The sequence below is a fragment of the Ischnura elegans genome, chromosome X (genome assembly GCF_921293095.1).
Source record: "Ischnura elegans chromosome X, ioIscEleg1.1, whole genome shotgun sequence".
NCBI classification, from domain to species: Eukaryota; Metazoa; Arthropoda; class Insecta; order Odonata; family Coenagrionidae; genus Ischnura; species Ischnura elegans.
Window position 1 is genome coordinate 55,066,707 of NC_060259.1, and position 25,999 is coordinate 55,092,705.

The following is a 25,999-nucleotide window of genomic DNA, read 5'->3' on the forward strand; positions in this document are numbered from 1 at the left end:
TCTCTTTATCTCACCATTTCTGTCCCTTTTTTCTTCAAAATTCTCCTCCGAACTGAGTGCTGATTCACTAAATTGATTTATTTATCGAATATTGATGACCCAAAAATGATAGGTACCCATATTCATCTTATAAGTATAAGAAAGCTTTTTCTTAATTTTTTGCTGCAAATTTAACTTCATCCACTCGCCTCACTGAATGATGGTGTAGATTTAAAAAATTGTTTTTATCTTTGGGACAATAAAAATTTTCCGTTCATTTTTCTTCATTTCTATGATTGGGCGAGAGTAAAATATCTTCCATATATCTTTTCTTACCATTTTTAATCAAAGTTCAAACAATGTATCCAGTTGAAAGTATTCGAATCCTTTAGTTTAAAATGACGTTTCTGCCGCATCACACGTTAATACTTTTTTATCCTGTTACCCAGAGTCCTCTTCGCTCTTTCATAGATTTTTATATTCCTCTTCGCATTTCTGTTATCACCACCAAGATCTCTCATTAAGGGATAATGCTGGCGATTACTGCAATGATCAATGCGGATTCAGTGAGGATCATCCCAGGATAAGGCGGCAGTATTCTGGAAGAGACAGATGGGAGAACGTGATTTCCTTAAATTAATAGAGTTTTCTAAAGACTGATCCCATTGGGATTTGTTTCAAAGCATATCACTAACACTTTAAAATAAATCCGTTTTGGATAATGGTCAAGGCGAAAAATAGAATTATTGGATTAAGGAAAATCGAATGAGGGTAAATATCACTTTAAGATATGCTCTAATTTATTCATTCAAATGGACCAGAAATAAATGGCCCATACGGAGGAGATAAAAGGTAATCTACAACGTTAACTAGGCAGCAAGAATTACAAATGATGTCAGGAAATGAGAAAGGCTAGAATGATTACGATCGACTTAAGAGTTAATGAGAAACTTATGATCTATGGCATAATGCTTTCATTCTGATGTATGAGATCAATTGGCCATGATTAAGCATTTACCTTGCACATTGTCTAGCTTTCTATGACTTAATAGGTCAAGCATTTATTACCGAGTGGTTCGTTAAAAATCGTAATCTAGGATTGACTTAGAAAGAGGAAATCGAAAGAACTAAGTCTTTGATTGTAGAAATATGCGTAAAATTGGGTAAATGTCAGCAGATTGTTTATGATATCTATTTCAAGTTTCCAACCTTTTCCCGTAATTCCTAACACCCTGTAATTTAGAATATGATTTCTGAGCTGTTATGAGTTACTATGGATACATAATAGCTAGTGGTACCCTCACTGATAATTTCTATGGGGTCAAAGAATTAACTTAAATGGAAAGGTGCTTGATTACAATTTACCTGTATGATAAAATTGAATTTTAATTAGATAATATACATTATAAATCGTCTTTCACTTCAGGATGAAGGATACGAGTATCTGAAAACTCCTGTTTTTATTTTATGTTACTTAAACAAGCCTTGAGTTTACACATGAAATGGCAGATAATGAAATTTTGAATTATCATCATACATCAGGCTTGTGGGTGGGTATAAGGTATGAATTACTAGTACTATTACAATTTAAAGGGGTCTATTACAAGTTTTATATCCATGTAGATATCAGTAACACATTATCGTCATATTATCTTGTGTAGGTAATCAGATTTTCTGTACCTGATCACTGGCAATGCGTTTTTTTTAAGGTGATGAAGATAGTGTACTACTCTGAAAACACGCCTTGTCTCCGCAGGATAATTGGCGATTTTTTGTCTGAGAAAAATTTTCCGCCAAACAAATTTTTTGTACTGGTACTCATTATTCATATCCTCTTAATTTTAGGTACGATCGTGGAAAAATTTGAGGAAATATACCTGAAAATCGGGAGTTTTAGGATTCTAAATTCTTGAGTCAATAGAATTCCTGTTTTAGAACTTAAAAAAGACAAATTTATTGCTTTCTTCTTAAAATTTTCATTGAAAAAACTTAGCTTTTGTAATCGTACTTCTTGTTTGCTGACTATTCAAACATTTTCAGGGGATTTATTTTGAAGAAGTGGTACAACAGGTATATTTGTTTAAATGTTTTCAGAGATCTCACTTGGAGTGGAGAACGTTATCAATCGATGAGACTTTGGTGGTGATCCTGTGGTTGATGCAAATTTTTTAGATACTTTTATCGATCATTAGAAATGATACCATAATACCTCTCCTCCTTCATTTTAATGCTAATTTATAGAGAAATTTCGAATACACATCATGAATTTCATTTTAGTAAAAGGAAGAGACCTCAAAAAAATCAGTGAGGCTTGTTAGGTGTAACTTGATTCCCTTTCGCGTGGTATATTAGCCCCTGGTTATCCTAAATACGAGTTTCATCCATTATAGATTCTTTGTAGGTCATAGGTAACTGCGATCGCCAGCGAGGTTATTTGAGCTGATGGCCAATTAATTAATGAATTGGGGAATAAGCTTTTTGCACCATTGTGGATGAGGTAGGGTAACGAGCCGATAGATTGTATGCAAAGACGATTCTCCCAATTATGTTGACGTTGTGTGATATGCTTTGCCTAAAATTTTCCCGAACAAAGAAAATAACAGGCAAGGAAAACTAGGAAGCATGTAGTGAGGGATAAATGTAGCTGAAAATCTGGAATATACATTGAATATAATCACTCAAGGTGGTCGTTTGATTATTAATTTGGGTTTTCTGTTATAGCTATTGATTGATTTCTCGTTTCAATAACTAACAACCGATTTTGTTGGGTTTCCCAAAGGCCGTTTTACACGGTACACGGAATTGCGCAATCTGACGTACGTGCGAAGGCGCAATCAAAATTGCGTCCTGTAAAGCGGTGAATTGCTAGAACACATGCGAGAATGCGTGGATCCGAGACGTCAAAATAGCCCCTGTTCTAATTTCGTTCATGCGTTCGCGCAATTCCGCGCCATTTTAGAAATTAATGCAGCTCTAACCTGCGCAATTCCGTGCCCCGTGTAAAACGGCCATAAGATTCTATGTGGTCAGCGTATGAAGTGCTATTGGTCGTTCTCTGAATGGATAATTGCTCCAGAAGCTTACTGATTTGCACACATGCCAGCAGAGTAAAATATTTTCATCTTTTACTTGATCATATGCGTTGTAACGATTACATTCTAAGATATATCGTGGGTTAACTAATAATTAAACGAATATTGAATTAAAGGAAATAATGAAATTAATTCAATAATAAATGAAAAATTATACAGGTTGGTTTTGTGGTTCTATACCACTCTACTACTCCTTTCCTCCTGAATATTTTCTTTTTCTAAATGCCCAACTTTTTGGTATCAATGACCTCAGATGTCGGTCGCCTCCTAAAATGAAACCTACGATCATTCGTCAATCCAAAGTGAAAAATGGATAGATATAATAATCAATTATAACATAATTCTTGATTTTTACCTGCTTACTCTGGTGTTCAAATATTTATCTTATGGTGCATGTTATCACATACCCTCCTTTTTCTCTCTTGAAATTTGGCTACTACCAGCAATATCTAAACGTGAGAGAAATTTACAATCTCTATATTTTTAACTTTAGGAATTCCCCTATCATCACAAATAATCAACGACTTAGTTAGGCATTTTATCCTCAACTATGCAGACTAGTGGCGATAGGGTGGTTTCCTATTTTGGTAGTGCTTGGCTTAAATAAGGATTATTGATATCCTCTCAAACGAAGGAAACTTTCCGACCATAGGCAATTTTAATGGGTGATTATTAAGCAATGTTTCCTCGAGCTCTGTACCTCATGCATAAATTGGTAATCTCAGACGATGTAAAAGTCTTGACTACTCGTATAGCATTTAGGTCCCTGTGACGTCACGTCGAGTGGCATCGCATGGGCGCCTATCTGGCCTTTTTCAAATGCGGTTAGAATTGACCATTGCCATTCGTCTAAACTGGGATTTATAAAACCAAATAATTTGTATATTATGAATACACTAATGTTGGGTAACGAATCGTAATCAATGCCTTTCGTTTTCTTTCATGAAGGAAACTACCCTATTGAGAATAGATGTATTTAGGGGCGACACGGAGAACATCATCTTAGAGCCACACTATATTTCCAGGTCCGATAGAAGCGATAAATTAAAAGAGATATTTTGCCAAACTGATGGATATGAGAGTTCGTTTTTCCCCCGAACCATAAAGGATTTTAACAAATCCTAATAGTAATTTCGCATTTATTTTTTATGTGTAAACAGCTGTTGTCCTAACCTTCCGTGCCACACGCCTATTAGGCGGCTTTCGGGGTATTATGTAGATTTCCTCCTGTACGTCAGAAATCGTAGGTCTTCCTCTCTGTCATACATTTTACCGCTTGCTTTTATCACAGTTCCCTTTCTCCGGCCAAAGGATTCAGTCGCATGCACTCCGTTAACCCTATGTCTGTGTGGTACTGGGCACCCAATCTCCCTGACTCACTTTCCCGGGCCGAGGTCTTTTTTTAGAACTCTTCTTCCGTCCACTGATCGCCTCTATTCATTCCCCATTCAATCGTTCTTCAGTCTCCCCGGAGACTAGTTTGCAAGGGATTGACCGCATAAGGTAGGCGGAAGGTTGCCTAATGACTTCGCCTCAGAACCACCAGCCCACATTTTACCTCCGTAAAAAAAACCCTCGAGGCTTTTGCTATTTTGGAAAAGAATAAAGTGATTAAAAGGAGGATTCTCAAAACAGCTTTCAGTTAGCGAAATAGGAACCTTACAGCATGGATAAGTTTGAAAAAAAAAACGATCTGAGGGTTTGCATATTTTAATACCTATCCCCGTTGTCCGGAGATAATTAAAGGCAACAAATGGGCAGGAATGGTTGGTTTTTGATGGAATTAAACCACCGGGGAAATTCAATGAGTGGTCGGATATCGGAAAAATTTCACAATGATGGTGTTGGGAAATAATTTCGGGCAAAAATATAATTTTTTGTAACCAAGAATATTAAAAAAGAGGATCCTCAAGTCGGCCTCTAAATGTGTTGTCAACCACCGGGCATTTAGATGGGTTCCAAAAGTCACCACTCGCGTCGCTGACAGACAAAGTGATCCGAGTGTCACGGTAAAATAAGGTATAATCAGGGGTTTCAGTAGAAGTTTATAAGCATGATGTGATCTATCAAATGAAAAACTTATCATTACTATCCCTCGCAATTATAAACATATAGCAAAATATTCGGAAAAAAGTATCGCATTACACTCATCACCGAGCCGCGGACATTTTTGAAAACCAATGAAAATGCGACCGAAGTGGTCACAGAAATATACCTTCTATGGGATGGAATTGGGCCTCCTCTATGCAGTCCTCATGGGTCAAATATTGGAAAAATTTCACAATGATGGCGTTGAGAAAGAATTTCGGCCGAAAATATTTTTTTTTGAACAATCATTCGGGTTTATTGTTATGTGTGCGTTTCTGCATTAAATTCGCGAAGTAATTTGCTTAAGCTTCCCGGAATTTCACGTAAACCGACGCATGGCGACCCACCACGCGATCGAACTCACCTCCCGTCCCTTTCCCTGATAACTTTCGGCGTTTCAGTCAATTTCGCAAAGACCTTTGAGTGAACCTTACGCGGGGTATAAGTTTTGAGCCGAAACTCGACGCTACAACATTCGGAGTGCGGAGACCAAAAATCCATCGAGGAAGGAGTTAATTTGGGATTTCCTAGCCCGGAACCAAAGATGCCTATTTCCCTGCCATCACTCTTACTTTGAAACACATCAAAGGCGCCACACACGCGGATGGAGGAACTTTTGTGAGAAAAACCCCGACCCGGAATACCGCAAATTTCGTACCAAAAGACACATTTTGGGTTTACCTTTTGCAACCAAGTCGACTCGAAAGCATTAATGGCCAACTGAAGGGATTCCATCAGGTAAACATGTGAGATAAGGAGTGTGCAAACAGCTGTGACGTGATCCCAATACAAGTGCACTAGAGCAAAAATGGTTGCAGAACGAAAGATCGATGGTGGCCGTGTTTCTGAATGAGACTTTACGCGTGTTGCGAGCAGCGAGGAACATTATCACAAGGAAATGCTATCACATAGGGAGTGTTTCACCGAGAATTGCGAGTCTACTTTCTAGCAATTGTGTTCATTCTTCAGATATTCCGTCAGAATACTATCATCGTAGTATGTGACAACTTTTTCGTGTGGGTTTCGTGTTGAAAAAATTGCAATGCAATTTTTTAGCCAAAGTTTCGGAAAAGTTATTTTTCTTCGTCAGGGCTTGAAATGGAAATGGATATAACGTTGAGATAATAACAAAATATAGGGTTGAGTAAATAAATACAGTCAGTAACCTATATTTAGGAGAGATTTAATGTTCTAGCACAAATAAAAATACTGTAGGAAATAGCCAAACAAATTGTAAATATTAACCAAATATCTGATAAGTCCTTGCACTTAGAAAATTAGGAATTGTTAACCCACCATTATTTTATTTATTTTTAGATTGTTTTTATGAGAAAGTTAGGTATACCTCCCACTTACTTGTGATGCTTTTGTTTTCTTAAGCCTGTACCATTTCAAAAACTAAGATACGATAACTTGGGACACGCTAGTAGGTTTTTTATTTACTTTTGACAGTAAAAAAATCTTACCTGCGAATAAACTCATGAACTTAAGTAAAAAGTAATTATACAGCACTACTCTATGAAGGCAGTATGATAACGCTATAATGGAAGCAGCTCTGAGCACTCACATTGTTTATATCATGGTAGCCAACCTGAAAAAGTAAAAGTCCCCTTTTATCCGCTGTCAAGTTACATTCCTGTCCCAAGTATGGCCTTCTGACTGCATATATAGTTTTAATTATAAGGTTAATTGCAATACAGGGTTACATAAAATATAATTTACTATTATATAGGAGGATCATTTTATTAATAGTATTATTTTAACGTATTTTACTACGCATCAAGTAAAAATTAGGCCTTGCGGATTAAATTGGACCGATTTTTCCTCTTCAGTTACTCAAATAGGATCTAAGGGGTGCGCTATTAAAGTCTATAAACAAATCTGTACGACATTGAAAACAGTTGAATCGTAATAGCCTCTAATCCATTAAAATTTAAAGCATATTTTTGATTTATTACTGCCACTTAATTGCTCAACTCGACAGGATTTATTGATTTGCAAACGTCCCTGCCGTTTCAGAAGTTCCCAGCTTTTTTTGACAAAACCAAATCCAAATGTTTACGAGCAAGCGAATGGTTGAAAGTTTTTCTTTTATATGATTGTCCATAAAACTTGTGTGTTTGAATATTTACTCATTTATTCGCATATTTCATTCACTGTTCGGCAACAGCTTGCGGTGTTTGCTCTTGGGAAAAAACTGTCTCTCAGACGAGTTACGTTTTTCATGCGTCCTGCGTAAGCTTGATGGGGTGGACGGTCTGGCGATGAGAAATTTGCAACGATATGAGCTTTGTCTGGTCGCTTTCTCGTCTCATGGAGTGTGTGAATGTGAAAATTATGCCTTTTTATGGACGGGGAGAAACTCAGGGTGACTTAAGCATTTTTAAACCAGAGAATGAATGACGCTTCCACGCAAATATCACCAGGGAATGTCGACTTTATGAGATTTGGTCGCGAGATGTATTCGGCCGGAGATATATTCCATGCTTGCGGTGGGGGGGGGGGCGTGAGGGAGAGAATAATATGCTGAACGAAGGCAATAAACTCCTAAATAAAATGGATACAGCTTGATATAAGCTGTTTGGAATCTCTTTTTTTTATCAAGGAAACGTTTTGAGAGCCAGTGACCCTCTCTGAGTTTCGGCAGTAATTGAAATACGGTGAGAACAACGGTATTGATTATACAATTTTCTCGAAATGAACGAATTTGCTTATTATTTACCATTAAATTTACAATTTAAAAAAAACCTTATTTGCTATTAAGATTTAGCATTATTTTTGTGTGATAATTATGTAGACTGCAAATGAAATGCGGAAAATTATTTTAAATTATTATCGAGAAAAAATCATCCATTCAGGGAATGGAACCCTGAGAATTGGCCGGAGATATGAGGATCCTGACCATTGCTATCACGTAATAGTCAACATGGGATCCTCGGGAAATCAATAGCGTTAATTCGATTCCCAGTCCAGATCATATATTTTCCCACAGCAAGTAAAATGAACTATACATATATTCTATCTGATTTTGCCATTGGGAGATATTGGAACATATAGCGGAATATAAGGGCTAGGATCGAAGGATATTATTATTGCAAGTCTAAGGAAAAGTTTAGCGATGTATCAGACTGTAAATAGAGATGATAAATGGATTGCATCCGTAAGCCCTGGCATAACTTTTCCAGAAGCTAGTGACGAAGATGAATGCCTGTATTTTGTAAATGAATTCGGGGTATGAAAACTTAGTTCGACTTGAGTTAGTTAAACGTCGCTAGTCATTTGGGAAGCTTCATATATGAGTCTTGTAGTAGCAGTTACGTCGGACCGTCGAAGAGTTTGAAAGCTGCGTCTCCCTCGTCGACTTCGGAGTACCGAGTACGCACCGAGTATTGAACCACCGTCACCACAGAGTTGCCATTGCTTTGGCAAGGCGATGAGAACTCGGTGTACGTCTAGAGCTTAAGTTTACACGCGTTAATCGCGTTGCAGGAGTTATTTGAATGCTCGAGAAATCCCTTCGGACGTTGTGCCGCTGCGGGAACTGTGCCCGCAGGGATTCTACACTCCCAGACCCCCTAACCCCCCCCGTTTTTCCCTCTGCTCCCGCCAGGGTTCGGGGGCCCCTTATCCTCGTTCCCCCGCCCCCCCCAAACCCCTGAGGCCGCCTTAGCGTCGCTCCCGCAGACCTCCTGCTGATACCCCTCCTTCCCCTTTTGTCTTTAGTCCTTTGCCGAGCCTGTGCGCGCATACTTTGGTTGAAGTTTGTGCAAAGCACCTGAAGATGTCGATCATTGCTCCCAGAAACCAGGGACTGACGCGCCTTCCTTCCGTAGGGTAGAAGACTTGATGAGAACGTACGTTTTGCACGTTTAGCAGGTAAACAGAGTCGAGCCAAAATGCAACCAAAGCAGAGTCTTCGTCGGAGGCTATCATGACTCTTAAATTAATTGCTTAGTTAATCAGCGTGTTTTAATAGATTCTTCCCGCAGCTTCCGTTCGCAAGCCCTGTTTTTTGTTTCCTAGATGTTCATCAAGCTAAGTGAAAGAACATGTGTCTTGGAGGGATGACTAACGAGCTGGTTTTTCAAATTTGCTTTTTGGAAGATGATACTTGTGGAATCCGCTAAGTGAATCGGGAGTTAATTTATTTTTGATGAATCTTTCGCGTTAACGTAATGCCACGTGAACTGCTGCATGAGTATGTGTATAAATATATATACATAATATGTACTCAATGTTTTGGAAAAATGATATGCACGTAACACATAATATAAATGGTTCAAGTCACTATCACTAAGGAAGTAAAATTATTAGCCGTATTTAATTTTAAAAGAAAAAAGATATCTCCTCTGTCAATAATCAAGTGTAAAATTATGAGTCCTTTCTTAATACCGTTTTCGATAAGATACGCATCGGAAAATATAATTCTATCGAAATAATTTTTTAAGTATGAAGAGTTTAGATTAGGGCAAAGAATTATATCTTGTGCAATGCTAATTAAGTCAAATATTAACAAGGAAAAATGCGAAGGAATAACTTAAAAATTATTTGCTTGCGAGTGACTAATAACTGATTCGGTTAGGACATGAGCATTCCAATGAAATATTTTTCGAACTATTCTGGTACTTTTATTTTAAATATTGAGATAGCGACTTTTTAAACATGGAATTAAAACTCCTGGGGACAAATTGAAAGACTTAGTGCATTGCTGAGGCTTCCGCCATACTTTTTTATCACTTATTTTCGCTTCAGTGTTATGAATAAATTATGTAGTATGAAGTTTTCGATATATTCCTGGGTTTAGAAATCGCTGATTTTTTAGGTCACCAATTCCCATACGCATCTGAATCATGTTTACAATCATAGTGATCAACTAACGTATATAACTAGATAATATCAATCATGGGGGATGAAAGTGTGTTAATATCCGTTCAGCAGTTAAAACTTTTTTACTTTTCTCAGACGTATTTGAATTTCCATGTACTGGTGGTGTCCATTTAATTATGCGATAAGGTCATATTTCAATACTTATTGTGTAGTTGCTTATTCTTAGGGTAGTGTAGTAGCCTCGTGGGTTGAACATTTGGCTGCTAACCGAAGGATCCCGTATTTAAATCTTGGGTAAAACCTTCCGACACCACCAAAAAATCCTCGAAGTGTGCGGTGGCCCAGAGAAATAAATAGCCCTCATATCTTGAGTGTCTAATAATCAAATACCTTTCTCCTTATGCTTGGTCCGGGGTGAGCTCTACCCTCACCGACCCAAACAAATCTTCGGGTTGAAAAAGAGTGAGCTTTCTCTCTGTCACGCGCCTCATTTTTCGTTAAAAATGACTAGAATTGTTTTTTTAAGGCAGTGTAAATTAAGTTTTGGACAGGAACTAGCTCGACTTCGCATGCATATTAGATCCAACCGGCGTCCACGTTGAAGTTTATCGGATTTTAAATATTATTAGCCTTTTCCTGTATCCAAATTTCACGAATATATTATTTTTCCCAAGTTCCATTATTGTGCTTCATCAAAAATATTAAAAGGAACGAGAAGCCTTTCTCAAGAAACATGATATTTGAATGAAATCAAAATGAGGGCTCATCTAGAGTGGGGAAGTGTTGCAAGTTAGCAAGTTCTCGTGAAAAAACGTTTATTGTCTCTTGGCTTGAGTTATCTTGTAGGATAACCTTTTAGAACGCGATTCACATCACGAGAATCAATGAACGAACGGGCTGAAAGCAAAGCTAAAAAGGAGTTATTTCATAATCTCTGGGTTGCTTTCCCTTTTATGCTCTGTGTGTCGACTGCAATTGAGATAACACTTTCATTTTCAAGCCTTACACGCATGAACTATTGATGGTGGCCAAAATTAACGGAACTCGCCTAAGATAATGGCCATACAACACAAATAAGTGTGAAAACGTGACTCGGGGAAATATATCCGTATCTTTCCGAGATATTTTTTTTCGCCCCCCCCCCCCGTAATTCCACGTTCGTATGCCATCGTTCGAGTGGGAGAAATCGATTTATAAAATCTTAACTGTCGGAGTCTTAACGCCGTCATGACTAACAGAAAAATCTGATGCGGAGGGCAATGCATTGTGGAAGGGGTTTTGGCTGTCGCTTGAGAACCCTTCACTGGCGCATAGCATATGCCAATGGTGGAACACCCACTTGGGGCTGTATTGTGCCCGGTTTGATGGATGTTACCGTCTGGAATACCCGAATAAATGCCCGAGCCCACGTCTGAGTCATCTCGTATATTCCCGCTTATTGAGCAAAGGCTGCTTCAGTAGATTTACAGGCGACACTGGAACGAACTATTATAATAGTGATTAAGGGATTCCTGGATGATTTATGCTGAATATTCTCGTAGATACGAAATATTGATGGCGTTGGGAGGGATGTATGCTGGGAATTCGACGCCTGGAATCGCCTCAAATTGGCGCAGTTTAGCAGTTTATAGAGTAAACATAGTTTCTTTGAGCCTTTCTATGTTTTGTATCGAAATTAGTATTTTGGCTGGCGTGGACAGAAAAAACGGGTGATATCAAACAGATCATTGTTAAAGAATATTTATTAAATGCTAGAAATTTTTAAATCTGTGCTTTAAAAAACTTTAAAATATCATAAGTATGATTTCGGTAGCACATTTTCTGTCTATTATCCCTCTAATTTCATTGTTGTGGAAGAGGGAGAGTAAAAAGGCTGCTGAGGTAAATGGGAGTCTAAGTCTTCCTCAGATGAATCTGAGCGTGGGAATTGTGAGGATAGTCGTTGCCTAATTTTTTAAGAAATACATCAAGCTCAATTCATTATTAGCGTTTCAATTTCACTACAAAATTGGTAAACGTGGCGCATTACTATTGTCACTTTTATATCAATCAAGAGTTGAACATCACCAACAAGTTGTACTGAAACTATTCGAGCAAAGTGTTACTTCGACATGTTTTCCGTGAAGCCTTCTATAAGGGAAATGTGCAGTCAATGTAATTCTAATTACATTTTCCTTACTAATCATCACTTCACGAACTTCCAAAATTCTTTCTTGATCACTACGTGTCATCTCTTGAACACCTTGTCCAAAAACATTTTAAATAATTTCTTCTGTTCCGAGTTTCAATATGAAATATTAAGGCCGTTTTACACGGTACATGGAATTGCGCAATCTGACGTACGTGCGAAGGCGCAATCAAAATTGCGTCGTGTAAAGCGGTGAATTGCTAGAACTCATGCGAGAATGCGTAGATGCGAGACGGCAAAATAGCCCCTGTTCTAATTTCGTTCATGCATTCGCGCAATTCCGCGCCATTTTAGAAATTAATGCAGCTCAAACCTGCGCAATTCCGTGCCCCTGTGAAACGGCCTTTATAAGATGTTACTTTCTGGCCACTAAGTGTTTGTATTATGATGCATATTCTAGTGATTGATTCTTATAGTTACGTTTGCTCATTTAATAATAGTGTTTTAGTGCAGTTCTTCTATTTTAACTGAGAGAAAAAATATGCGGATGAATTTGTTGTAAAATTTCCTAAATGCTTTGCACTCAGCATTTTAATTTTGAAAATTTTATTAATTTATATTTAATATTCCCCTGCGTTATTGTTCCAAATTGTTTATTGTTATCTTTCATTTGTTCAAAAATGTACATTGTTTTTGTTATTAAGAAAAAAAATTAGTGAATTATTAATTCATTTTAGTTCTCAACCCGCACACCCTCAATGCCCCCATGAACAAACTGTTTGCTTGCGTTAATGATTATTAGAAATTTAATAAATAATTAGAAATTTTAATTATTATTTATTTACTAACTAGCATAAATCCCATATAATGCAGTTTTTACATGTAGTGCGTGTTGGTATAAAAATTAGCGAAATCGTCTATGAATGTGTTTAATTCCGTCAACAGACTTCCTTATAGATCATGCAATACTGTACTGTGAAAGTATATTCAGGGACTTAACTTCCGATTGCGTGACACAGCATCCTTCCTACATCCTTCGTAAGTCCGGAAGAGAAAAATGAACATTGTCTCAGTGAAGTGCAAATTTAACGCGCCCCTTGCCAGTAGTGACGAAAATTCATCCTTCACGGCTTGTGGTCAGCTAGGGCCGCAACTTAGCGCACGTGACGCGTCAACTTTTTACGATGTGGAAGAACAGTCGGGGAGCCTCAGTGGAACTGCGGGTGACGAAACTTCTCACTTAGCGGGGTAAGAATGCACTCGTTAGATTTCTGTCATCTTTTGGTCTCCATGGCAACCATAGTTTTAACTTTATGCCGAAATATTATTCCAATGTAAAGTAAATGGGAATATACTAAAATCGCTTTATTCAAGTTCCCTCTTTTGCGATTTTAATAAAAATATAGGGACATAATCCTTACCATAGAGGTCTTATTTAGCAATGATGGACATTCCGCTTGATTCATTTCCCTGCAAGAAAAATCGATTCGAAAATCCTGGAATTCGATATTTCCCTTATATCTTTTTTATTTAATTAGGTAAGGGACTGAAACTCTTACCGGTAGATAAAAATAAGGTACAAAACAAGATAAAAGTAAAATAAAACTAATGCAGTTGCTACAGTGAAGTTATGATCGACAAAATTGAACATTTTATGTATCCCTTTTGCAGACCTTTTACTATAGTTGCTGGGATAAGACTTTTAACGGTATGCCGGACCGCAAAGGTCACTGAAACTGTCCCGAGAAGCGAAGAGGGGGAAGGAGTCCTTTCGCGGATTATGTGTGGGTCGCCTTTGAAGGCCAAGAAGAACTGATTATAGGACAGGCACAAGGGTTGCACATGCCTTCAATGCCAAATAGTCAATAATGGTAATTCCAACAGTGGGGCACAATGCAGGCATAAAATATACGCACTAAGCTTTTTTCAACGACACGGTTGAGCGACTGGATCGTTGCTGATTTTAGTCCAAATGTTATGGTGTCCTTCGACGTTAATGGGACACATCGCAGGTTTAATGGTCGTTCAGATTTCTTCTAGATTTCTGGATAAATGTGGGTTGTCCATTGTCTACATTGGTGTGGATTGGATGGTTTGAAAACCGATCAAATTGGCAAGTATTCCTCTGCTACAGTTATAATCTGAGGTTTCTGCTATAGTTAGTCTGGACATAAAGATTAACTTCAGTTTGTTAATTATTAGAAAATAACAATAAACCATGACTTTAGAAAATAACGGCAATTGAAAATTTACGAACCATTAAATTAATAAAAAACACCGACTTACGTGTTATTATTCAATTTTACGATAGCCATATTAACATTGGTATCTATTATCCAACTTTTTGCCTCTAAAAACGATTCCAAATTTACCCATCGATGAATTACTATATTGTCAGTGATACTCGATCAGACAATATCACGACCATTATTGATAGTTTGGTCTGTATGAGATGGAAATTGTCGGTCTCGATAATGAGCATCGATTATCTGATTTTCGATGGGCATTCACTTTTTGCGTTTGAAAGGGACTACGCGCATCGACGATTGACGATCTTCGAACGATTATTTCTACTTGGATTCGTTGACTTTTGGCGATGGACGAAATTCCGAAAGCGAAGAAGTAAGAAAAAATATCATCGTGTTATTGTTTTGTGCTTTTATAAAAACATTTATTGAGATGTAAGACTTGTTCAGTCTTAAAAGAACCCTCAACATTTTGCGTGCTATGCGTGTAATGTTACGCCATCTGTCTTTTGAAAAATCGGAGAGTAATAGTAAGTGTGAATAACCTTTAAATAAAGAAACGAAAAAAATAAATGCATTCTTTAAAACTATACCAAACTCCTATTCCTCACACCAAAGGTTGGTTGATAAGAAATAGCACATAAGTATTGAAAATTTCCAGGACTGGGGTATAGATCTACTGTACTAAGGTCAGCACGGTAAGTGTCAAGGTCGCTATACGCGGTGAATGAACATGCGAATGATCATTTGAAAGATCACGTGATAATTCGCAGGATCATGCGAGCAAAATTGAACATGTTCAAATTTTCACTGAATGATCGTAGCGCATGACCATTCATTCGCGAATTTTTCTGTTGTAGGCGGTGAATGGTTTCTTTCTCAGGATCATTCAGCATGATAATTCGCATGATCATTCGCCTTGTATAGCGGCCTTTAGGTAAAATTTAGGAAATGCTAGTCGAATACTAGTCGAAAAATATAGTCAGTACAAGGACGTACCCAGGATCATAACTAGAAGGGGGCAAACGATGGTCTGGGGGGGAAGCAAGCCAAGTTGTGACATTTTAGCATGGAAAAGGTGAATGAAACCAACATTTTAAGAAAATTTTTACAGCGTTTTATTAGTCTATGAGATAATTTCCTTGAAAAATAGTTTTATTTTAGTTACAGATCTTATATTAATGCATACCATTTTTCGTGGGTTAAAAGAAAATTTATTGAATACTTTCGTTTCAATTCAGTACTAATTTTGCTTAAAGACTTTTGCGGTTTTTGCCTCTGGGGGGGGGGGGGAGGGGGAGGGGCAACTGCCCTTGCCCCTCGCTGGGTACGCCCATGAGTCAGTACATTTCAAATTAGATGTTTCTACGAAGTTAAGTAGAATTTTGTTTAACGTATTCATTCTTAGTGGGGACAATTAGCGTCTGCGCGCTTTTCTACGTGTGAAGTCTTTCCTCGATAGTATATCTGATTTCGGTGCTCATCATCATCGTCATCCATCCTAATATATGTTTAGAATTTTTTCGCATGGTTTACATGAATGCTCATGACCACCCCCATACATATTTATACCTTAACGCAAATGGTTATGAAGCGACTGTCCCAGTTAATATGAAGTTAAAAACGTTGTGTAGAATTTACAGATTTTGAAATGTTCTCATCTTAGGTTTATAGGATGGTAGTGTGGGCGACAACTAATGTAAAAAATCCCACGGAAAAAACAAACTCGAGAATATCAATCTAATTTAGTCCAATGTAGTGGTGGCATTCATGCCTTCGCCATTTACGTCTCTCTGCCATAGGAGATTTTTATGTGCTCGATTACAATTGATAATGAGAAAAGTATAATTTATGAAATTTTTTGGGTTTTACTCCTTTGTTTTCATACGGTTTATTCTAGATTTTTTGGGTTTAAGCTACTTTTGCGCCCCTTGGAGATCACGCGTGGGTTCCTTTGCCATCCGACCATGCCATTGTCACGTTGTAGATTCCGACCAGTGGCGTAGCCAGGGTCCGGATTCCCCCCCCCCCCCCCCCCCCCCGAAATATAAAAACACAATTTTTTTCCTTCATAAAAGAAAACAAAATGATGAAAAATCATGAACTTATGAAACATTTCTTTAAAAAAAATGAAGTTTTTTCGATTACGAAAAGCGTTAAAATTAGTTTAAAACTCATTACTTAGTACCTAGTTTTTCAAAAATTTTCCCTCCTGGTTTTGGACCCCCCCCCCCCCCCGAACAAAATTCCTGGCTACGCCACTGATTCCGACTTTAAGATTCCCTGTCGTAGAAGATAGTTTTGTGTGACTGGTTTTAATTGATGATGAGTAAAGTTTTATACGAGATTTGTTTGGGGTTTTATTCGTTTGTTTTCATACTCTATATACTCGTATTATTGGGTTTTAAAGGCTACTTTTGCGCCCCTTGGAGATCACGCGTGGGTGCCACGGTATCCAGTATAGGCACGCCTATGCATCCATCCATCAGTTGTAGCCATCGTGGTGTCGATGTCATAAATCGCCCGTCGCGCAAGCCTCGCTGCCATGCGTGTGGCTGTGTTGGTGCGTGTGGCGGCTTGGAAGTTCTCCGAGTGTCCGGCAGAGGGAGAAGGACTGCGCTCCGGACAGGTTTGCCGTGGTAGCCAAGGCTCGCTCGCGTCCGTTGCCGTGGTGCGTGTAAGGGGCCGGAGTCCCGGCTGTACGCTTGACGGCATTCGTTAGTGGATCTATCGCTCTGTAGCGTTGCCGGGACGTGTTCGAGTGCGGAGAATAAGAAGTCACCCATCGCTTATTCATTTATTGCTTTAACTACCGTAAAACTCTCTTATAGCGAATTTCAGGGGTCCTTCGTTCTATTTCGGGATTTCATTACCATAACTAGCAGGCCACCCGGCGTTGCTCGGAAAGGATAGTACACAGAGAAGTGGGAAATTAGGACCTTGGAATTTATGGACGCATGGCAGGTTTTATTATAATTACTCTTTGAGCGTATACAGAGGTGTGCTTATGACGTTGGACCGCAGAAGTTGTGTGACGAGACGTAAAAAAAATGTAACGAGAAAACAATACAAAGGATGCGTTGGACACAATCGAAAGGATTTCACTATATACACCACGGGATTTGTGGCTAATATTCCGTAAATCGTCTTTTTCAGGCAAACAATTACCAAAGTGACAAAATATTAGTTTGTATTAGCGAGAATTTAGTATCATTCGCACATGCGGGGAAATTAACATAGGTGACAATAGGATAGCCCAAGGGACCGGAAACTCACCTAGTTATAGGGAGGATTTCGTTCCATGGTTGATCGTTAAAAGCGAGCTCTACTGTATTTATTTATATACCTTGTTATTGTTCTTATCACCGTAGTTCATATTTGGAATGTAGATATTTCATATATTTTATTGTACCGTAGTGGCCTGACGGTGAGTTTTACGGTTTTCCTGACGTCCCTTGCGTAAATGCTGGGCCAATACCATTCCCGTTCCAGGGTTCAACCCCAGTAATGATGAGAAGGGGCTACCCTAAGCAGCTCCGCAAAATATATATACATATATTTTTTGTTAAAAAAATATATATAGAGGAAAAATAAACGAAAAATAAGAGGCATAAACACTGTTGAACTCCCGTCACTTCTTCCACCCACAGGCATACTTTTGAAGCTCTTTTAGGGTGTGTTTATAAAAAACTCCGGGAGTTGTTTATCTCGTTTTTTTTGGGTTCAATGTTCAGGGATTCCATCTTGCTTGTTAGATGAGTGGACGGATACGATGCACGCGTCCCAGGGCGTTCTGGGAATTCCGACAGATCACGTCATGGTAAGGCGACTTTAAGACTCTCCGGAGGGTCCTTTGGGTTACAGGCCGGAATTCTATTGATCAAAATGCGTGGGCGACAGCTGAAAAAAAACCTCCCATGGAAGTAACAAACTGGAGAATATCTGTCTAATCTAGTCTCCGACACAAGTGTCATTATTACACGGTACGGCAACGCAACTTCCTTTTTTTTTCAAAACTTAATAAAAACCATTCTTTAAATCAGAAATTTTTATTTCTTTTTTAAAATGTAAGGACATATGTCAAGTTCTTTTTATCACAGTTTTTAAGACCATATCAGGATGGCGATGCCTCCTACTCCCCATACACATAGTAAATAGATTCCTAGCGTTTATCATGACTATTGTCCGCATAGCAGGGATTGTGTTGGCAATTTCTTCCTGGATGTTGGTATTCAAAGCTTGTAAGGTCCTTGAGCGGTTCATAAAATCATGGGATTTCAAAAAATCCCATAGAAACAAATCACAATATAATAATAATTTCACTGTAAATTGGCGTCACGGCTGTATGTGAAATTTTACTTAAATAAATAAATAAATGAACAAGGTACCATATAGGGAGGGGCTGGAGGCCTAAGGCGCGATCAAAGTACAACCGCTCAAAAAATAGACCTCAACGGCAAATGCACTCTCCTCACTGTTGCAACGCATTATGGCTGCTGAACTTTATGGGAGCAAGATTTTATAGTCACGCCTCTCGAACGAGACCATTAGCGCTCCGTTACGACATTAATTGACTGAATGGCGCGCATTTTGAAAAAGGGAATTATGTTGCCACAACCTGTACCTTTGCAATTTATGTCCCCCTGTCGTATGAGATAGTTTTGTGTGCTCGAGTATAATTGATGACGAGTACAGTATTTGAGTACCATCATTTGGGTATTGTTTATAAATTGTATTTTGAAGCTCTTCGTGTGTGCTGATATAGTCGGCATATTGTTTTGAAAGACTTATTTTTCTTTTACATTTTTGCGTGGATAAAGCGAAGTGTTCCGCTTGGAAAGCATTGAATCCTTAAATTCACACGCGAAAGAAGCTGCTTTTGAATTTTGCAAGGCCTTAGTTTAAAATATTATCTCTATGCATGTTAAAGAAAACCATACAAATAAAGCCGGTGTGTATTCTTTGAAGGATCTAAAAGAATACAAGTTATTTTTATCTCTGTAATGACTCGAACTTCCCGCGGTGTCCACAAACAACTCGGATATGTAGGTACTTTTTCATTATTCATAATCCAGGTTCTATGGCGCGTAGCTACCATTTCTTTTGATACCTGGGCATCGAGAGAACACAGAGGGCAGGGAATAATTTAGGCCAGTGACTCAAGCCTACGGTACACCTGTTTATTCTTGCATATGCCTCGTGTTTGCATTGCTATGAGTTGACATACCTTACGGTATTTCTAATGTTCAATAACTAAGATATACCATATAATCTCAGCATGGTAGTACCAGAAAAGTTATGCTGCGATTTTATATTTTTTCCATCGTGATGGTACATGATTATTTGTCGTAAATTTATATTGTTTAATTAAACTTGCAGGAATGCTAATCGGAATTATATATACCATCTATGAGTATATTCGAATGATTAATTAAATAATGACGTGACATTTTCGGTACTGAAGATTTTACCCGTTGACGCAGGTTTCAAATTAATGTAGCCAATTCCAAGGTATAGCCTTAGAGAAAAGAACGATGATGTGGAAATAGGAAACAAACAAAATAGAAATTATAGCGAAGATTAAATGTGACAACTTGGCAAAATATAAACTGGGTTGATAATAATGAATTACTGTACTAGGCGTTTATTAAATCATAGATTTTCTTTCATATCGGAAGCATTGAGCAAATCGTACCGTCCTCTTTTCAGCAACTGCCAAGAAGTTGGTGAAATCATTCCTGATTCAATGATATCCCAAGGTAGATGGGTACACACATTTTAATATTCAAGGATATAAGTCAAGATATTCAGGGAAAGCTGTTGGTGGAATCAAAAAGTTCCATTTTTACGCTTTCAACTTGGGCTGCTCCCTGTGACAGCCGCGCGATGAAGCGTGCATGTGAAGCGGGAACAGAGCTCACCTTTTGACATATCTCCTCAGAAGAGAGCCTTCAATATCGCAGCAGCTGTTTGTTCATACGGCAGCCGGTGCCGGTGGCTGGCTCGCATCGCAGCGCGCCCGAACCTCGGGCCGAGAGCTGCCGTGTTTGGCGACCCGTCACAGCTCCCGGACGCCATATCAGGAAAGAAAATGAATCACATTAATTCCATCGTTCCGGGGACAATAGATCAGGAAGGGGTGCGATAAGATTTTAATTTCAAGGCACTACCAGGGAAAACAATTATTTTCAAAAATTATCGTAAATAGATTCATGATGTATAAAGCAGGAAATAGAATTTTCCCTAACATTAACCAATTTCCTCCCACCTTGCCATTATGAGCACAAGAAACTTGTAAATACCCATACACCATTTTTCTACTGTCGATTTGACACAAATATGCCGTTGAAGTTTACAATTATAAGTTTACAATCTTTGTATTCTCATGTTTTTTTAATTCGGTCGATAGATTATTTTAACTTTCCTTAATCCAAAAATATGCTTGCCCGTAAGATATATCCCTTCCATCAAGGCCACTCGTTGAAATTGCACAGCATTAGATTCTGACCTCGTTACCACTCAATGTAGCTATACGGCTACGGGTCAATCTGAAGGAACAAGACATTGTATCCCTAATATATTTTACTGGATTTAAAAAGACGAACATAGGAGCAACGAACTCAAATATCTTCCCAATCACAAGTAGAAAGTTTTTCGGACAGAAATGGTTTAAGCTTATGAAGTTGAAATTGTTTTCAATCAGGAAAGGAATCTTGCCGAGATTTTATTCGATGTGCTTCCATTTTCATAGTTTTCTTCATCATAAACCTCGCATTCCGTCCATGAAAAGATTAAATTTATCTTATCTTATCCAGCTTAAATATTTCGAATACCCGATTGATTTTCTATCATATTTGTACACAAGTTTACGCGGAGTGGTTTTTTCTCCGCCATTTTTGTGATCGATTTTTTGGTTCGATAATTTTCCATTGTTATTCCTCCATCGTCCCTGTCATATTTTTTTTAAACTCCTATTTAGAATTTTATTGTTCTTTTTCTGCCCTTTATGTCCTTGTTGGGCGAGAGTTTCGTATTGTCCCGTATTCTTGTATTATCAAAGGATTATTTCGTTGTGGTAAAAATGCAATGCATGCTTTCCTATACCAGTAGGCATTTATGTACCAGACAATTTGATAGCATATTGTTTCATAACCATGCAGGTAATGTAGTAAATACCCTCATTTTTGAGTTCAATGGACATTGCTTAAAATTTGGCCCTCCTTGTGCGGGCCCTAATTGACCATTTTAAATTATAGCATCTGGATTAAATCTGAATGTTTAGTCTACTCCTTGGAAACACTCGCACATCTCTTTTCCAATGTGTGTGTTTTAAAGTACTGTTAATACTTATCTTAGGAAATGTGTTTATGTGGATGGAAATGTGGATTTATTCCAATAATGTGGTTCACAGAATTATATCATGGGCATGAAAAATCGCTTTAGTGTTAAACGATTGCCAACGCTATCGGAATGTACCACATATTACGTACGTATTTATCAATTTTATTTACCATACATGCAATTCGTAACGCAATTATCTGGAAGCAATGTGGCCGAAATATTTGGATTTATTCCTATCTATTCAAGGAGGAATGCAGAGAATTCTCTGATTCACTTCATATATTATTCTAACTATATCCAATTATCTACAATCAACATTTAAATTACTAGATATGATGCTTATATACGTTTTATTGGTAAGAGCATGCTCTTTTTTCTTTAATACTTTGTAAACCTCTCATTTCACTCATAATTTTGACAAAATGACTCGAGTATTTACCGTATTTGCGGAGGTAACTGCGGAGCTATCACAATGAATCTTTTGACTCCTTATAGGAAAATTTCACGGATTAAATTAATCTGATTTTGTATAATACCAATGAATGGAATTTGGATAACGTCGACATTTTCCTTGCCGGTTAGTTATTCTTTCTAGCTCGATTGGGTCCAAATGGCATTCTGCCAGAAACCATTATCAATGAAAAAATTGTTATGATGTAATCAATGATCTTCATTATACTTTTAAAAAATTACTGAATAATACTAATGTTCGACGGATGCCATTTTAGGAGAGCATGAGGAGGACATTTACGGGAATTGTCAAAATCTTTTTAGTTATTGACCACTCATAAGGTTGTTTACTGTTAGTACACAATGCAGTTCTCAATCTCACCTGGCAAATTTTATTTGGAAAGTGTACGAAAGGAATAAAAAATACCATGTCTATAACTTATTTCTTTTGCTGTTAATGAGAGCAAGGATTTGATGAACTCGTCCTAATGTTTGGGTGGGCTCAGTAAGGGAAATTATTAAGTGGATATTTACGCTTTCAAATTATGGTATCAAGTTAACGCTTTAATATCAACTTTCATCGTATTTTTATTTCCAATATATGATATGAAATGCCGCAAAAGTATAGTTGAACAGTTATCATTATTAAGTTAAATTTTCTGTGCTAGTGTTTGCGGAATCTCAGATACTGTGATTCTGATAGTTAGGTGCCGAAATGAACTTGTAATTTTGCTACGTAATATTTCCTTCAAATACATCATCAGTCGCATTTATAGACTCCGGCATGTAAAGAGTGACTCCAATGCGTCGCCAAAACCTTCCTTAGCGCAACCATTTCCTGTCGATGGAATTTAGGCCATTTTTTAAAATCAAGGATAGAGGACACTTGTTTTCCTGTTTTAAAATATTATACTCGTAGAGTCAAACTAAGGTCTCTCTTCTCACATCCTTCCAGGTGTTGGCGATCCCTTCTTTGCTTACTTGATGTTTGGAACCGGATAGCCTTTATTCTATTACTGCGTCAATGTGCCTTTTTGTTATTAAATTTCTTCGTATTGCGGATTCAAAAATTCTAAGCTTAGGGATGCAAATTTAATGTCGCAACACAATGTATGCAAGCAAAAGTGCACTAGCGTATTTCCGCATACTTTAACCACTTACTTAAATTCTTGTTCAATTCAACAAATTCATTAGACTCATTTCACTTGAAATATTGCATTATTGTGACCAATTTCTTACTCCATTTTGAAAGCTCCATTAGGTGAAGGAACTACGTCGGACGAAGGTGGGCATGAAATATTTCGACTTACATGTAGAGGTACTGATTAGGTTACTTAATTTACAATCAGAGGAATAGCGAGTGCCAAAAGCTCGTTCAGCTTACCAGGGTATGGCGTTAGATTAAGGTCGTAATAATATCCTTCAAGGAAAGTGAGACTTGATTCAGATGGATCAGTAAGAGAAGAGAGTTGAAGGTGTGGAGCATGGCAGCTTTACTCACGGTCAAGAGGAGAGCGAGACATTCATGGCCTATTGGATTCAAGCGCTGGAGAAGAAAAGGAAATGGGGACAATGGCAGGGAGAGGTGGGGTGGGAATAGCCAAAGAATCAGATAAAACAATGGGAACAGAGAAGACGAAAGAAAGCGTGCTTCAGAGAATAAATTAGTAGGAAAATAGAAGAGGATTAGATGGATGTAGGGATGAAGGTAGAATAGGGAATTTTAAGGAATAAAAGTATTATTTCTCATAGTATATTTATTTTTTTGGATTTCCTAAGAAAAGTTAGAGGAACCCCATGGAAACCATGATAAAAAGACGGAACAACCTTAGAGACCATATCTTGAAGGATGATGGCCTGATGAAGACAATAGTCGAGGGACAAGTAGATGGCAAGAACGGAAAAGGAAGACCTCGACTGAAATGTATGGAAAAAGTAAAGAAGGCTATGAAAGAGAAGAAATACGAAAAGTGTGAGAAGATTAGCTGATAGGAGGATTGCGTTGAACAGTGAGGATAATGTTGATTTATTATTCATATTTGTCACCCCGGAAAACTTCACTATTTGGCCTTTAAATAGGGTAGTTTCCTTCATCAAAGAAAACGAAAGGCATTGATTGCGATTTGTTACCCACAATTACTATATTCATAATATACAAATTATTTCGTTTTACAAATACCGGTTGAGACGAATGGCAATGGTCCATTTTTATCCTCATTTGAAAACGGCCAGATTGGCGCCCATGCGATGCCACTCCACGTGACGTCACAGGGACCTAGTTTCTATACGAGTAGATAGGAGTTATACATAGCCTGAGATTACCAATGCGTGCATGAGGCACAGAGCTCAGGGAAACGTCTCTTAATAATCACACATTAAAAATACCTAAGTTCGGAAAGTTTCCTTCGTTTGATAAGGTATTAATAATCCTTATTTAAGCCAAGCGCTACCAGCCAGCAGGGTACTCAGCTACCCGCTAGCAGCCTGCGTCGTATCAGCGCTAAGCCTCGGATCAAGGTCACCTCACAGGGCGGCAGCGGGAGCCAGAAATACGTCACACGGAGAAATTTCCCGGCATTCATACTTACGCGTCGCGTTTTCGCGCGCTTGAAAATTTTCACTTTTCATTTACTCGCGAAAAATAGATATCGTCATTTAAAAATCTAAAAGCGTGAAATTCGTACTCCAGGAGTAATAATCTTTCGATTTAGGCAATAAAAAAACAATAGGAAACCACCATATTGGGGGATTACAATATAAAACAATGGACGATCATTGTCATCCATGCCCTGGATAGGGGTTACCTACCCAGGCGGGACTCTAACCCGCGACTTTCAGTTCGGGAGGCGAGATTTGTACCCCGCCGCCACCTTAGCGAAAAAAATATTTTGAAAATCATCGAAAAACCAATGGGGATAAAAGAAAACCGCAGAGAGGGCAGTGCGACATACTTGAAGAGATAAATAGGGATGTAAAAATGAGATTCTTTGTCCGCCAGTTAAAAAAGGTAAACCGTGTCTCAGAGGAAGAGAAGGCTGGGTAAAAGTAGAGGTGCGAGGACCAGAATTATTTGAGGAAAAGGCTGAAGAACTCTACCACCGAAAGCATTTTCCTGCAAGCCGAGCATTGAAAACGGAAGGATACGGAAGGGAAGCCTTGGTAAACACCTAGTTATAAGAGGCATCATAACTACAAAAAATGAAGGCAGAAATGGTGTTAGAAGTTCGCAATATTCCAGCAGTACGAATGATGTGTTTTAGTGAATATGCGAGAATAAATTCTCAAGAGAAATCGTAAGTTCCTATGTGGAGGATCGACTTTTTGAGCGAAGTTGTTATCTCATATCCATAAAGAAGGAGTATAGAGCGAATGCTAAAATGAAATATGGTTAATATCGCACGCGGAAAAGGTTTTTCTGAGAATTGTGAACACACGGCTATTATTGAGAACAAACTGTTTCCTGGGATAACCGATGCAATTGTGGTGATGAGAGTTCATCATTTTTATGGAATATGGGATATAATCGTGGCATTGTTGCCTGATTTGTGGATTTTTCAAATGCCTTTGACGGAGTTGACTAATGCAGCATGTAATTAAGGAATAGAAAGGCATCCAAGAACCTGAACGTGATTGCTCTATCGATGGCGTCGAACGGCGACGTTATGCTCACGCCCTGTCATTGGATTGAAAGTAAGGCAATATCATCGTTTATTTGATACGATGATACGATCTCACCGAGTAAACTGTATGAAAGGCGTGGACAATTTTTGAGGTTAGATCCAGGAAGATAAGCCAAAAAGGATAGTGTAAGTGGTTTGATTTGATGACAGTTAGCCGTGGCTAAGTCA

General features: G+C 38.1%; 1 long non-coding RNA gene across 1 annotated transcript; it reads right to left on the reverse strand.

Moving 5' to 3' along the window:
* Nucleotides 1-304: 304 nt before the first annotated feature.
* On the reverse strand, nucleotides 305-23,969 carry LOC124171810. The gene is made up of 2 exons (XR_006867971.1): nucleotides 20,282-23,969; nucleotides 305-578 (listed from the first exon to the last, which is right to left on the reverse strand). It is a non-coding gene; the product is annotated as an uncharacterized LOC124171810 (long non-coding RNA).
* Between the last annotated feature and the right edge of the window lie 2,030 nt (nucleotides 23,970-25,999).